The sequence below is a fragment of the Trachemys scripta genome, chromosome 3 (genome assembly GCF_013100865.1).
Source record: "Trachemys scripta elegans isolate TJP31775 chromosome 3, CAS_Tse_1.0, whole genome shotgun sequence".
Classification (NCBI taxonomy): domain Eukaryota; kingdom Metazoa; phylum Chordata; order Testudines; family Emydidae; genus Trachemys; species Trachemys scripta.
The window spans coordinates 171,762,546-171,779,326 of NC_048300.1; positions in this window are offsets into that span (position 1 = coordinate 171,762,546).

Below are 16,781 nucleotides of genomic sequence, written 5' to 3' on the forward strand. Positions count from 1 at the left end.
TTGTTCTACTCTTTCCCCCTTGTGTCACTTTTGTCTACTTAGACTGTACACTTGTCAGGGCAGAAACCATCTACTATTGTGTTCATACAGTGTTCTCAACTGGCCCTTAGGCATTGCCATAATAAACATAATTAATAATAACAGGTGTAAATAATCACATGATGTGCAAAGCACTGCAAAATCACAGTGCAGTATGTTCTTCTTAGCTTGCCTCTGAAACACCCTTTCAATTTGGAAAGTACTGTTGGTTTGCAAAGGTCATGTTTACATCTCAGTTACAGAGAAGAATCGAGAGAATCTTATTTGACTCAGATATTTGGGGGGGTTCATTGTGTGCTCTGAGCTACTTTAATAAACCCTTCCTGATTCTGAGTGAGAGGATGTGGTTTCCATCAAAGAACTTTTCGATAAGATAATCAACAAGAGTAGAAAAATACACCTACGCAGTTGCAGGTGCTTTCAGATCCTCCAGTTTGCTATGAACGGGCAGCCAAATGTATTAATATTCTTTTTGTCTACTGCTCCATGAGCTAACTTTGGCCGGCATCTCTGTTCTTTTGCTCAGAACATATAGAGTGGCAAAATATATATGATGATAAAGAGCCAATTGCAGTAGAAGCCTATATGCTTCAGCTTGACCAAAGAAAGTACACCTTCTTCCATGTCCATCAGATACCCACAAACCTTAAATTCCTACCCTCTCCCAAGTCTCGTTATTCAAGAACTTGAAAGTACAATGGCCATAGCTTGGTGATTTGCTGACATTTTGTGGTAGCTCCTACCATGGGGTGTGTGTGTGGGGGGGTGTCTTTTCCTTCCTCCAGAATCAAAGTGTTGGGGCAGGGGATATACAGCAAAGCTATACTTTTACCGGTATTACTTATTCCACCAAACTAAACAAGCTATATCAGTAAAAGCGCAGTTCTGCCATTTACCCTCGCGGCTTCTCCCAGCTCCATTCTGTCAGTCTGGGATCACATCCTTCACTGACACAGCTGTGCCTGCAGCAGTCTGTAATGTAGACATAACCAAAGTATGGGCTAGGTGCTGTACATACCCAATGAGACCCTCACCTCATCTGAGAAACCTCTAGTTGCTACCACAATACAAATAATACGGAAAAAGAACAGAGTCATCTTGAAGTTGAGAGAGATATGCTGATATCCACTTCCTCATGAAGCACACTTCCAGGTTCTTTAGTGTACACATCAAGCCATCAACCATCTTTGCAATCCCGACAGTGTCAAGATAAGTGACTTCCGCAGCAATTTCTGTTATTCTGTCTCTAACAGAGGAATTAGTTTGTTCAGTCTCCTTCACAGTACATGGAAGCACATTTTGATTTTCTTAAGCATCTCCAAAGCTAAAATAAACTACAAAGCTTTCATATGCTAAAAAAAGCCATGCATGGGGCTACAAAAATCTGTCAGTGCATTTGCAGGAGGAACAAACAGAATGTAATGTAAGCATAATGGAATTTAGAGTGACATATAGCTGTGAACAGCCTTATGTTTTCATGCCTGGTGTGTACAGTACCAAAAATTCTTTTAAGTTCTTTAGCTTGCTTATCACCAGGATGTTTCTCTTTGTGTTCTTCTGTGAACAATGCAGGAACCACAGATGTTAAAAAATACATTTGTCTTACAAGTGGAAAAAGTGACAGTGAGGCTGCTATTATAGACGTATAGTCTAAAAATCGCATCTGAACACTGAGTATAGTGCTCTGTAATAAAAAAGCAGAACTCCATGTTACAATAGTTCCTAGAGGCCCCAACTGAGGTTGGGGCTCCTTTATAAAAATTACTGTGCAGAAACAGTAAGAGGTGGTCTTTATTCTGAAGAGTGTGCAATCTAAATAGAATGGACAGACAAAGACAGGATGGAAAACAGAGGTAAAATGACTATCCACAGTAAGACAGCAGATAAGTGGCAGAGCTGGGACTAGAGCCCACATCTTCTGAGTATCAAGCCAGTATGCTAGCCACTGGACTATACTACCTCTCATTGTTTAAAAATGTTCTGTAGTACATCACAGTTGCCAATTTCAACAGTTCCTAACACAATTCTCCACATAACAATACAGTCTCTTCCTCATAAGATTATAATAAACTTGTCTTTTATATGAAAAAATCCAGTTACACATGTTGTTTAATCTATCTGTGTAAAACTTTCATAGATTTGTGAACATTGTAAAGCTGGCTTGTCTTGGGGTTTTGTTCCAAGCTCAAAACTCAGCTAAGCAAAAAGTTGGCCCAATTTCATGGGAACTTGAAAGAATGTATGGATTCAATATAAAACCATGTAAAACCTTGCTACGCTCTCGAATGAACTCACACAGGAAAATGATAAAAGACAAAAGCACCCTATCACCTGTGGATGACACTTTTCATAAAGTGATCACACTATATCTAACCTATCATTCCACCTCCTCATAGGAAACCCGAACAACACTTTCAAAAGACAAGCCTAGAGCTTAAATCCATTACTCTGCTAAACACTAACAGAGACTGGACTGAACAGAGATACTGGGTTTATGGTTTGTTACAACAATCTATAACCCACTAAGCCCCTTTTTTTGTCCTATGTCTGCAGCAGTGTTAACCTTGCATGATCCCTTATGTGCTAGCTACTCATGCTAAACAATCTGTTCCCCCACTTTGCATTTAATTGTGATGCTGGAAATACCTTTTCCAGACCTGAAGAGGAGCTCTGTGTAGCTCAAAAGCTTGTCTCTCTCAGCAACAGAAGTTGGTCCAGTAAAAGATATTATCTGACCTACTTTGTCTCTCTAATATCCTGGGACCAACACAACTACAGCTACATTGCATACATGTAAAACATAACTGTTTTGCCTCAATTTCCTTTTGTGTTTTGAGGTTTGTTTTGAAATCAATACTAAAGTCATTGAAACTCTACCTGCTTATGAAAGCAGTGAAATGTGTCACTATATTTTTAGTGATTACCCTTTCTGCATCTTCCGTCCCTTTATCTGGCTCTTATCCTCATGTCTCTCAGGGATGGTCAAACTTCTCAAGGATCATCTTAGTTCTCCTTCAGGCCAGTCAGTAAATTTGAAGGTGGTTCCATTCCCCTGGGTTTTGAAAAGGACCGATTTCTTAGTTTTTGAAATTTTCCATGGATTTTGCAAATTTTATTTTATTTTTGTAAACTGTAATTTTTGGCATAGTCAAAACAGACCCATTGTATTGACTCGAGGAACCAAGAGTGGCTGGTCCAGATATAGCCAAATAAAACATGTTAAACTATCAGGGTGAAATTAGCTCTCTTCACAGGGCTGAACGCAAGGCCAATACGGGCCTGTACATTTTGTGGATGTAACTGGGATTGAAGCAAGTCTTTGGGCTAGACTTTGCAAGTAAATTTAACTTGAAAAGCAAAGAAGAAAAAGGTTTAGAAGACCAATTAGATTATCCAGACAGTCGTTCTGCCCAAGCAGGATCTAGTTGCCAAAGTTTACTTACTACTTTCTTTTATTAAAGATAAATAAAATTGTTGACATGATTTTATGGATTAGAAGGACATAACATGGAAATGTGCTGTACTTCGCACTTTTGAAGCACAGGCTACAAAAAGTCAACAAAATTGTCTGAGAAGGAGCTCGATCTACTAACCTTGATATTTTTCACTGCTCTTCATCCTTCTATGGTTCTGTTTCTCAACGACATTAGTTGCTGCACCAATACATCACAAACACAAGGCAAAGTCAATCCTAAATTAGATGAGCCATGGAAAACCACAGACCCTGCCAGCAAAGGAAAGATTTAGCCAAATATTTCTGCGTAAAGCCTGAATACACTTAACCTGCCAAAAAACAACATTTGCGAAACCAGCAGGAAAGTAGACTGAACCCATTTTGCACTGGTCTAATCAACTGATCTTAAACCTTTGCTGTCTGACAACTGCTGCTTGTAATCCTTTGTAGGGAAGATTGTGCAGGAACGTGTTATGTTCAAAAGCCCAATTCTGTAATAATTAATGAAACAAAAAAACAAAGACAAGAAGGCCTTTGAGGCAGGTTTTGTATTTCTAGTCAAAGTAGATTAAGGTACAGGCACCAGTATTATTAATAGGGCTAAGTAAAGATGATTTTTAAAAAGAAATGAGAGAAGTGATTTTTTTCACCCTGGCTTGTGAACGTGCACCACCATTTGCTACTAATTTTTACAACCAGCAATAGGTAGATGGGATCTGACATGTAACTTTTTTTTTCTGATCAACTACAAAGAAGTTTTCTAGTGTCTGTTGAGCTCAGCTAGTAAGCACAATTTATAAAACAATGAATGACTAACCCCTGTAACCATTTTAATGACCCTAAAATAAAGTGCTTAGAGCAACATCTGTCCCAGCAGCTGGGTTCTCTGCATGAGTGGGCAGAGAGACACATTGGGACAAATTCTGCTCTCCCTTTTGACAGAAACAATTGCTGCAGATCATTTTTATCGTAATCAATTTAGGTACAGTTTCTTGGAAACCATCTGTGTAGTGTTCATAGATTGTGCTTAAGAATTTAAATGTGTATATTTTTGGTTGCTTGATGTAGCATCTGCTAATGACCACATAAGTTCCACTTTTTATGCAGAAAGCTGTTTCCTTGTAAAGGGATTAGTAGAATGACTACTTGATTTTATCCTTTTAACTACCCAATAAGTTGCTACAGCTTGAATGACATCCACCACAGAGTGCAAGTTGCAGAATTAATTGCATTTTTGAGCTGCAGTTGAAGTCATAAGGATAATGGAGTATTAGCAAAACTTTTTTTTATATTTCTCTCATGTTAATAATTCAAAATTAACACAGGTTTTGTATGAGCAGTTTAAACTAAAGAAGGGGAAAAATGCCTTTTTAGATAACAGCTACTTTTTTCAGTTCCTGATGGGTTTTCATGTTCTTTTTAAGCTTTTATTTTAATAATATTCTTAAACAAATCAAAGAGTTAAAAGGAATAAGTATATTTCAGTTGCCAGGGTTATTTGAGAATTGTTTTAAAAGATAATGGTTTTGAAAAACACTAGAAAATGAAAAGAAGTGTTAATCTTGAAGGCAAAAATAGTATTACTTAAAGAAATATTGTTTACTCTGTTTTACGTAAAATACTGTATTTTTATTTTTTTAAATAAAAAATATTTCATGTCTAATTCTTCTCCTTTGCTTAGTATAGAAGCACCTCCCCTTGCTTTATGAAAAAAAATTAAGGTTAATTCATTGAGTGTTGTGCTATTATTAATGGTATAATTGAAATAGTCCCCAGAGACCTCCAACCAACCCCCTTCAGTGGGCTAAACTCCACACAAACATATAGTCAGAAGAAACAAACCAATACACTTTAAATAACATACATTTACTTTTTGTTTTCATGAAAGATGTTTGTGAAAGGGGCTGGGGAGCCCTCATACCTACACTTGCTGGGGGTTCATTCCTGGAAGCACAGACCTAGAAGGGACCAGCTTTTGAAATTATTGAAGGGAACTAATTTTTAAAGTACTGAATAGAAAAATCTTTTTGTTCCTAAAAATCTTAAGCAAAACTTGTCTAAGGGTAAGTACTAGATTACAGGGGAAGGGTGTGTGTGTGATGGATGTAACAGTAACATAGAGTCAGAATCCACAGATGGGAAGAGCCAACAGCTCTCCACCGATCTGCCCTGTTAGATCACAAGTGGGCTATATCACTGGAGAGGATCTGGCCCACGATCTTTAGGTGAAGTGTTTTCCCTCTCTGTAACTGGTTGGATGGGGTTTGGTACTTGGTAAAAAGCTTGAAACAATAATTAAAAGCAAAATAATAAAACACCTGGAAGATCCTGACATGATAGGGTCTCACGAGCCTGGCGTCTGCAAAGGAAATCATGTCTCACTAATCCTATATAATTATTTGGACATGTCAATAAAGTAGTGGATAAACAATAACTGGTGGACAGAATTTACTTAGATTTTCAAAACGCCTTTGATAAGGTCCGTCACAAGAGAATACTTAAAGAAACTAAGTAAACATGGGGTGAGAGGCAAAGTATTGTCATGGATTAAAAAATGGCTAAGAAAAGAAAACAGAGTATGAATGGAAAAGGTTAACAATGAGATGCATCGAGGTTCCATATTAGGTCTGGTGTTGCTGAATGTATTTATTAACTATCAGGAAGGCTGTGATTTAGTCATGGAGGGCACAGAAGTCACAGAATCCATGACTTCCAAAAGACCTCCGTGACTTCAGCCAATTCTGGCTGGGAGCCTCCCAGGAGCCCCCCACAGCTCCCAGCCACCACACATGGCAGGGGAATCCCCGCAGCTCCTGGCCACCATGGGCACCAGTGGGGACCCCCGCAGCTCCCAGCAGCCATGGGAACCCCCTCAGCTCTCCACCTCCATGGGCGGCAGAGGGGACCCTGCAGCTCAGAGCTGCCAGCGGAGGGCCCCCATTGGTGGTGGTGGCCCCTGGAGCTCCCAGCGCACCCGCAGTTGCCCCGGCTCCCCATTTTGTCACGGATATTTTTAGTAAATGTCAGGGACAGGTCACGGGCTTCCATGAATTTTTCATTATTGCCTATGACCTGTCCATGACTTTTACTAAAAATATCCGTGACAAAATCTTAGCTTTAACTATGAGGAAAGGTGAGGTTGAACTGATAGCAAAATTTGCAGATAATACAAAATTAATTAGGTTACTCAAATCCAGACATTACCGTGAGGAACTTCAGAGGGACTCAACCAAGCTAGCTGAATAGATAAAACAATGGCCAATGAAGTCCAGTGTTTATAAATGTAATGTAATGCACATTGGAGGGAAACATTTCGACTACTCATACACCTTACTGGGTTCTAAATTAACAATATCAACTCAGGAAAGGAACTTGTGCATCACTATGGACAGTTCAAAGAAGACTTCAGTTAATGTGTGGCTGCAGTCAAAAAAGCAGATATGATGTGAGGATTCTAAGGATTGGGATAGAGAATAATATGGGGAAAATATAATGTCATATAAATCAGTGGTGTGGCCTCCTCTAGGAAACTGCATGCACTAGTGGTCACTCTCTCATAAAAAGATATTGCAGAGCGGTTCAGAAAAGAGTGACAAGAATCACATGCATGGAAAACTCATATGAAGATAATTTAAAAAAACAGGGATTGCTCACATTAGAAAACAGATGAATAAAGAGGCTTATGATAAAAGTATATAATATAAAGAATGGGATAAGGAAGGTAGACATGGAGCTTCTGTTCTCATCTCATAACTCAGGAATAAGGACAGTCCATGACTTGAAGGGTAGCAAATTGAAAACTGACAAAAGGAACTACTTTTTCACACAATGAGTAATTAAACTGTGGAACTCATTGAGACAAGATGTCATTAAGGCCAAGAACTTAACAAGATTCAGTGGGGAACTGCACATTTATATGAATATCAAGAATATCCAGAATATTAAAATACTGAATGCTTAAAAAAAAAAAGAGAGAGAGAGAGAGTACTGGACGGGGTAAAAAAAACAACTCATGTTTCAGGGTATAAACCAATCTCTACTACTAGGAATTAGAATAAGAGAATCTAAGGGGAAAGGGGAGGGAGATTACCCGACATCTGCCAATTGTGGGGTTCCTTGCATCTAGCTCTGAAGTACCTGGCTCTGGTCACTAACAGAGACAAGATACTGAACTAAATACACCAAGCATCTGATGCAGTATTGCAGTTCGTATCTTCCTAGGAGCATAATCACATGCAATATGATGCAAAATACACTGCCTCATCCAGATCTTCTGAGATTTTAGGTAGTGCAATGGATCGATGTGAGTTGCTGAACAGGCCACTCCAGAATGAACTGTTTTGAGAACAAGTAGCTGTGGAATCAGAAAGCCTCTGTTGTAGTTACTGACAGATGGCCAATATACCAACCTCTATCTTAGCTATTTCTGTTGGTGGGTGGATGTCATTAATTGGCTGCCTTAGTTTGCAGATGTTATTTTTTGGTTGATATTATGTTTTATCTGCATTTAATTTTTAAGTTGAAATTGACCTCTGCTATGTGAAAGAGGTATAACTTTTTGTAACCCTGGTCCATATCATGGAAAAACATTCAGTCTCTTACCAGAATTCCTGTATGTCATGGGATAAGAGTTTGGTAAAGTCAAGCCATTTATCCATGTCTGAATATCGGCGACAACATAGCAGAATTTTCAAAAGTCTTCACAATCCATCACTACCTTTGAGAACTCAGCAGCCGAACCTCCAGTAATCTAACATACACCATCAGTCCATCTCGTCACTGATCATCCACCACTATGATGACCCTCCACCATTCCTTCCATAATAACTTCCTTAATATTATTTCCATGTCTACACCTAATGTGACCAAAGTACATAACTTCGCATATGTTGAATTCTAGCATCAGGATCTGCTTCTCTCCACTAATATTTCTAACATACGCATTCATCTTTTTTTTTTTTTTTCTGTCCAGGAGATACCAAGAATATTCACCAGCACCATGTTTCAAAATCTTCAATTTTCTTCGGGTCAGCAGCACTCTCTTCCCATGATACACATCTATAAATGACAACAGAAAAAATTAGGCTTTTTCACCAGTCGCAACTTCATACATTTAGAGATGCCATGGTATTTCTACAGTATCTTAGGGAAGGCCATAAATTAGCAAGTCATCCCTAGTCTTCAGATTTTTTTTTTTTTTTTTGCAATAGCCTTCTTGGTTGGATATATATGATCCCGGAGAATTAAAGTCACCTACTGCCTCTACAGCTTGTCCATTAATTGTGATGTCTGCTTGCATCCTGTTTGTTAGTTGTGTCAGCGTATATGCATTTTGCCTTTGTCACATTCAGGACTAGTCTGTATTCCTCACTAACAGTTTTTACATACTCCAAAATGTGTTGCATTGCACTGTTGGTTGTAGCAAACAGCATCATGTCATTAGCATATCTGAGGTCAGTTAAAAGTTGTTCACCAATGGAGATCCCAGCTCCTTCCACTTTGTCAAAGCCTTTCAAGGCTTGTCTTGTAATAAATTCTATGTATATGTTAAAGAGACTCTTGTCTCACACTCTGCTCAGTGGAAAACCACTCATTGTCCCCTATTGCTGTTTGCAACATGATCTATTGTTGGTGATAGAGACCTGTGAGGAGTTTAATGAGATGCTTTGGAATCTCCATGTCTTCAGTATCTTCCAAAGATGATCATGTTGGATTGTATCAAAGCATATGATCAATGGATGACAGAACTGGATTTGAGCTGGCGATTGAGTTGAGTTTGGTACCTTTCTTAATTTATCTGAACTGGTTTGTCCATCTCTATTAGACAATTTGTGTCTCACACAAAGTATGCTGCTGTATCAAATAAAATAAATCTCCTGTTTAAAATATAAAATGGTGGCCAACTGCAGAATTTTCTCAGCAATTTCTTCAGGGGATGATAGCAAGGATGATAGGACCAACTGCTGATATCCATCCTATAAATAGCTGATGGTGAACTCAAACAGTAAATGGTGGGGAAGAGTGTTTTAGCATATTCCAGTTATACATTTTCCCCTTTGTTTTGAGAAAGGAAATTGATACATTCAAGGCCCAACAGCTGAGTGGCATTTCATGACAGCACTGTCTGGTATCATTACACAACACTTTCATTGTATTCAAAATACTATGCAGTAGACCACAATAGCATAGAGTATATATTTTTCTTCCATTCCAATCAAAGTATATTAACCCACTACTCAAAAAAACAGTGGATGGTGCCAAGAGAGGCTGTTAAAACAGAGGTGCACAAATTTGACTGGTCATTTGGTACGTTAAGACATAATTTGAAGTTAGACAAAGCAGTATTGTACCTGAGAGGAAGAATGTTTTGCTTTAATAATAATAGCCTTATACTAGGATTAAAAACCTAATTTGGCAGGAATCAACAATAATGCTTAAACCATGCTCATATTTTTCATATTGAAAAGCGAATGAAAGATTGTCTGCAATAAATGGATAATGACCTGTGTTTTATACTTTATTACATGTTTTACTAGAGTATTTACTGAAACAATAGTAGTTTTGGCTAGATCACCAACACATGCTTTTGGTGAAACTTAACACTGGTCATAACACTTGCTGTTTACTCCATATTTTCAAGGGATGTGATTCCATAAAGCATGCATGGTGTTTTACTCTATTATTTCCATGTGACATGTATCACACAGTGCTATGCATAATGAAGTCTCACAAGAAAGCTAAATATAGCTAGACAAAAGTGCTTTCTTGTACAGATTTCACTATTCCCAGAAACACAGTGGTGAAAACTTGTATTTCACAGTAACCAGCTGAAGCTCAGATTTCAAAAAAGGACTTGTAATTGGCTTAATGCTGGTGTTCTGCACCGCCACACAGGGGACTCTAGTTTGCTTCTCAATGCTAGTTTCACTCCCTGGTCAACAAAGGCTGGGAAAGTAGTGGATGCCGCTTTCTCATCCCTCCGAAGAAAGCTTTATGTCAGTCAACAGTACTAACTGATGTGCACATCACCATGGCTATCCATGTCTTTGTCTCATCCAGGCTGGATTTCGGCAATATGCTCAACTATACTTGCAGCTCCCCTTGAAGAGCAGCTGAAATCTTTAAATTGGTCATGAATGCTGAGATTGTAAGGTTAGTATTGGCAAGTTCTTCAAAGTGATTTTCCTCTCCTACCAGTTTCCTTTTATGTGTTTACTGGCCAGCCACCTTTCATCCAACTGCTGATCTCTTCTTAGTATTGGGTTATCCTGGGGGGGAGGTGTACTTTTGTGGCAGGTAAGTCTGTGACATCTCATCTCTCTTAGTAGTTTCATGTAGATATTTTAAAGAGGAGAAATCGGGCTGGGATGCTGTGACTTCTGAAGATAACAGACTTCGGTGACAAGGAATTAATGCCCATCACAATATACTAAGTATATGAATAAAGTGAACCATTCATTCCTACAAAATGTGTTCATCAATGCTGTCCAAGGCTTCATCTGAGAGGAGGAACTTAATCAGAAAACTGTGATTGATAATTAGGAATCATTTAAGAACATATATGTATATATAAGCAAAGGGAAGAAAGGGGTAGCTGATAGTAATGAATGTAAACCAGAAGTTAGGAATTGTGGAAACTAATAAGGGAAGGCAAAAGACACAAGGAGAAATCTATGGCCAGCAGATTTAAGGGAAATAAGGAGGTTTTTAAAATATATTAGAAACAAAAAGAATCCTGGCTATGGTATTAGTCCATTAATAGATGGAAATGGTAGAACTAGTAACAATAATACAGAAAAGGAAAAAATGTTCAATAAATATTTCTGTTCTGTTTGGGGAAAAAACAGATGACATAGTCTTATCATCTGGTAAAGATAATACTCTTTCCATTTCAATTTATTGTAAAGGATAACCAGGTGTAATGGGGTGCACTCACCTCTCGCGAGCACCCACTGGTCACATGTGTGTGTGACTGCAGTTTTTCTCATTTTCCTTTGCTCATGGTGCCCCATGCCAGCTGCTGCGCTTGTCAGGCTGGTCTCTGGTGACTCAGCCCTCTAGCTAAGCCACACTCAGTACATGTGCTAACCCAGTGGTCCCCAACCTTTTTCGTCTGACAGGCGCCAGACGACGAGCCACGGAGAACCGTGGCAGCGGACGAGCATCCGCCGAAATACATCCGACAAGCGGCAACGTCAATAGGCGTTGCTACTGAAATGCTAGCCGGCGGATGCTCATCTGCCGGCCAGTACGCAGGTGCACTTAGATGCCCCGGCAGGCACCATGGTGTCTGCGGGCACTGCGTTGGGGACCCCTGTGCTAACCAAACAATCCCTTCCAGGTTACACAAGGTAAAATGTCCTGCAGCCCTGCCTGGACTCAATCTTTAAACAGTCCAACAGGACCCAGCATGGTAGCTTTACTTGGTCCAGCCAAGTTGCAAGGCTCCTACTCTGGAACTGAGCAGTGCCCTGAGGGCTTCTTCCCTGGGAACTCCTTGCCTTTATTTGAGTCCCCAGTGACCCCAGCCTTCCTGCTGACCCACCCCTCTTGGACTCACTGACCACAACTCCCTGCTGAGTCATTCCCAGCAACTACCTGATAAGTCCCTTGCAGCTCCTGCAGCCAGCCCTGCTAGCAGATACTCTGTCTAGCCCTTCAGCTCCTGCAGCCAGGCAGGAGCACCACTTGCTTCCCCCGTTCCTGCAAACAGACTGAACTCACTCTGGTCCTGCAGCTCCTTTTATATGAGCCTACTGGGCCACAATTGGCTGCTCCCTGCAGCCCCTCTCATTGACTGTGCTCCACACAGTTGCTCTAGGCAGCTTGGAGGACCTCTCTATTGCTTTTTTCTGGGATGGGGTGAGGCAGGACCATGAGGCCTCCAACAGGACACCTCCACACCTGTGACACCTGTCACATCTAGGTAATTATAGGCCTGTCAGCCTGACATTGATTCTGGGCAACATAATGGAGCGACTGATACAGGTCTTGATTAATAAAGAATTAAAGGAGGATAATATAATTAATGCAAATCAATATGGGTTTACGAAAATAAATCCTATCAAACTAACTAGATATCTTTTTTGATGAGATTACAAGTTTGGTTGATAAAGGTAATAGTATTGACATAATATATACAGACTTCTGTAAGGCATTTGATTTAGTACCACATGGCATTTTGATTTAAAAAACCCATGGAGTATAAAATTAGCTAGATTAAATAGATTCAAAATTGGCTAATTTATAGGTCTATAAATGTAACTATAATGGGGAATTGTCATCAAGACGGTATATTGCCAGTGAGGACCCACAGGGACAGGTTCTTGGCATTATTCTATTTAACTTTTTTATCAATGATGTGGATGAAAACATAAAATCATCATCAATAAAATTTGCAGATGATGCAAAAATTGAGGGAGGGTAAATAAAGAAGAGGACAGGTCACGGATTCAGAGTAATCTAGATTTCTTGGTAAACTGGGCTAAAGCAAACAATATGCATTTTAATTTGAATAAATGTGAATGTATATACCTCAGGGCAAAGAATGTAGTACTTACAAAATGCAGGACTCTATCCTGAGAAGGCATGACTCTGAAAAAGATTTGAGAGTCACGGTGGATAATCATGGCTAATAACCTCCCAACGTGATGCTGTGGCCAAAAGAGATAATGCAATTCTGGGAGGCATAAACAGGAATATTGAGTAGGATTAGAAAGTTTATTTTACCTCTGTATTTGGCATTGGTGCAACTGCTGCTGGAATACCATGTCCAGTTTTGGTGTCCTAAATTTACAAAGGATGTTCATAAATTGGAGAGGGTTCAGAGAAGAGTCATGAGAATGATTAAAGGATTCGAAAATATACCTTATACTCATCAAGACAAAGAGCTCAGTTTATTTACTGGTAGTTTAACAAAGACAAGATTACAGGATTACTTGATTATAGTCTATAACTATCTCCTTGGGGAACAAATATTTAATGATAGGCTCTTCAATCTAGCAGAGAAAGGCATGACACGTCCCACCAGCTGGAAGTGGAAGCTAAACAAATTCAGACTGCAAATGAGGCATAAATTTTTGATAGTGAGCAGTGGAACAAATCACCACGGGTCGTGGTGGATTCTATATCACCGACAATTTTTAAATCAAGATTGGATGTTTTCCTAAAACATGTGCTCTAGAAATTATTTTGGGGAAGTTCTGTCACCTATGTTATACAGGAGGTCAGACTAGATGGTCACAATCATCCCTTCTAGTCTTGTAATCTATGAATCCAGGAGCATGAACATAGATTTTTGCTGCCTGACCAAGGTCAGGAGAAGGTTGCCCATCAGAACCATCTGGATTGTTTTTTGTGCCACGCCCTGAATGGAAGTTTACAAGAAAGTCAATAAGAACATTTGATTATTTTAAAGTCACCTTTGTCCCCTCTTCACCTAGCCCTTACTTCCCTAGACTTCCACTGAGTACTCCTCCATTGGTTTGGAGAACTGGAGCCACATTCTTTGGGTAACATATTTAAATATCATTGTATGAGCCTTGATGCATTCTGAACTGTAGGTGAATTCTGTGTACCGAGACATCAGCTATTGAAAAGCCTAAAGAACAGTAATGTGGAGCTTGAAAACATATCAGTTTTTATTTGCAGTATTCACTGGGTGATTATAATTGCTACATAAAAGACAAAAGATGGAGGATCTAATTGTTTGCAATTAGATACAATACTGAAATATACTACTAAATAACAATATACTTTCAAAACTATAATAGGCACCACCAGGTGGTGCTGTAACACATAGTCTTCCAAATTGTTTTTCTTAGCATGCCAGCATGTTTTGACTCTTGGGAAGAGATGTCCTGGTGTTGTTAGCTTTGTATTAGGCAAAGTCTTGTGCAGAGGCAGCTTTCAAGAGAGATGGTGTTGCGAGAACAGCGGGAGGGTTTGTTCTCTTACGTGGTCTCTGATTAGAGTGCATTCTTGAGACAAGAGTTTCTCCCTGGGAACCTGGCATTGGAATTGGGCTGAGATTCTTGGAAGAAAGGATTGTCTGCATGTTGTTTGACCATCTCATTCCAGGACTGGTGTACGTGTATAAATAAAACATGTTACACTTACACTATCCCCAGACTTTGCAACACTGTCTTCTCCTCCAAAGAGAAGGCAAACTGGAAGGGCCCAGAATTTGCTACCCCTCAGCAGATGGACAACACTGATGTCAAAAGAGGGGGCATCAGCCCTGTCCATATAGCCATGGAAAAATGGCTGCCATAGGACTGAAGCCAAACTCTGAGGGCTAAAAAACTGTACTCATGTACCTCCTTCTACAAAAGGAAAAATGCATATTTGTCATTTGGAGGCCAACCCAGTCTGTCTGAGGCAATAAGAGGCAATAAGGAAAATACATGACTGAGGCCTCTGGATGTAAAAATTAAATAAAGATAAATGCAGGACAATGAAGACCTAAAGAAAAATAGAAGGATGTTCAATGAAGTACGCCAGAGCTCAGCGAACAGTTAAGACATCCCTTCTGGAACTATTCCTACTGAAACTCCTGCAAGTACAACCTAATAAGCCTTAGTTTGGGGATCAGGGTGATTAATAATCATACAGTACCAAATACACAATGACCTCATGTGGCTAATATGATGAGCATAGCACATGCACATCAAGTAATCATGTTTTGTCTAATGGAAGAGTTGGAATCTGTATAGAAAACTTGATTTACTAATGATATGTTTTCAGGTCAAATTTGGCCCCAAATTTTGGTTTTGTAAAACAAAAAAACAAAACTAAAAGATTTTATGTCCTTCACAGGAAATTCCTGAGAAATATGGAATGAGAAGAACAGATGGAGGGCAACCAAAGTCCTATACCAGAAAATCAGGACATGGACTTTGATTATACCCTTAATATTCAGAAAGCAGTTAGTGGAGTGTCATAGCCTGAGCACAATAATTATCAGTAAAGGAGATAACCACAATCCTTCATTATGTTATGCACACATATTTTATATTAGGAAACACATAGAAGATTGTTGGGCACAGAACTTTAGTAGAAATCTGGGCAATTGTCTGTGCCTGCATTCATTTGTAGACAATACAACCAAGGGTCATTAGTTTAATAGGATATTGTTTTTTTCTGTCTCTAGAAAGTCTGCTGAAACATCCTCCCAGGAGCCAAATGAAGGGGTGAAGAAATAAACAGCAACTAACAGCTTTGATCATTCACAGCCAGAGATCCATTCAGACCAAAATGTATCCTCTCATGAGATCCTGAAAAGGAATTCCATATGCTGAGGGGCTAACAGCCCTGCATGTAATGATGTCCAAAAGTCTGAGGTGAGCATGGTTCCTTAAAAGAGAGCTCATAGGGGAGAAAACCACTCAGAGGACCGCATTGGAAAAGGGAGCAAAAGAAGGCAATGTTTCAGTCATGTAGCAGGGAGAAATAATACACAGGGGAGTTAAAGCTACAGGCAGGGAGGCAGCTCCTGAACTGAGGAGAAAGTAGTGATGTAGCAAGGTTGGTGCTGGGTTATATGTATCTAAGGAGTAAAAAGGAGAATAAAATATTTCAAGATAACACCTGCTGGAATGAGAGATCAGGATAGAGTTGGAGTGATTTACACTGCTATTTGATTTACCAATTATCTTTTTCAGCTACATAGTTTGAGCTGCAGCATGATGCCTATATGTCTGTAGAAAGCTGTAAATAGGATGGAATGCTGCAGAACATATTACCTTGTCTGCAATGAAATATTTGAGGGGCTTTCAAGGGCTGCTGGGAGCCCCTTGTTATAATTCCTCTGCCAAACTGAAAGCAAAATGGGGATGATTTCCTGCCTCAGATAGCAATCGCTCCATCTAGATGCATCTAAATAAATGCTTCTAGAGATGAGTTACCACTCTAGGGCTCCAAATGATTCTGGCAAACTTTTTCTTGACTTTAGAATGAACCAGTCTGCACCAAAGGAAACTATTTTCAAAAATATTTCTGGAGAAGGATCTGACTTGGGGTATGTCTACACCACAAATGAAGGTGTGATCACAGCTTGGGTAGGCATATCTATGCTAGCTTTGATCTAGCTACTAAAGGCAACAATAGCAGTGAAGACACAGTGGCAGGAACCCCAATGCAGGCCAGCAACCTGAGTATGTACACAGAATCCCTACTGGGCTTGTATTGGGGCACCTGGCTCATGCCAAAGCCAATGCTGCTATGTCCTCACTACCATTATTACCCACGCCAGCTAGATTAGAGCTAGCACAGGTATGCCTACTTGTGC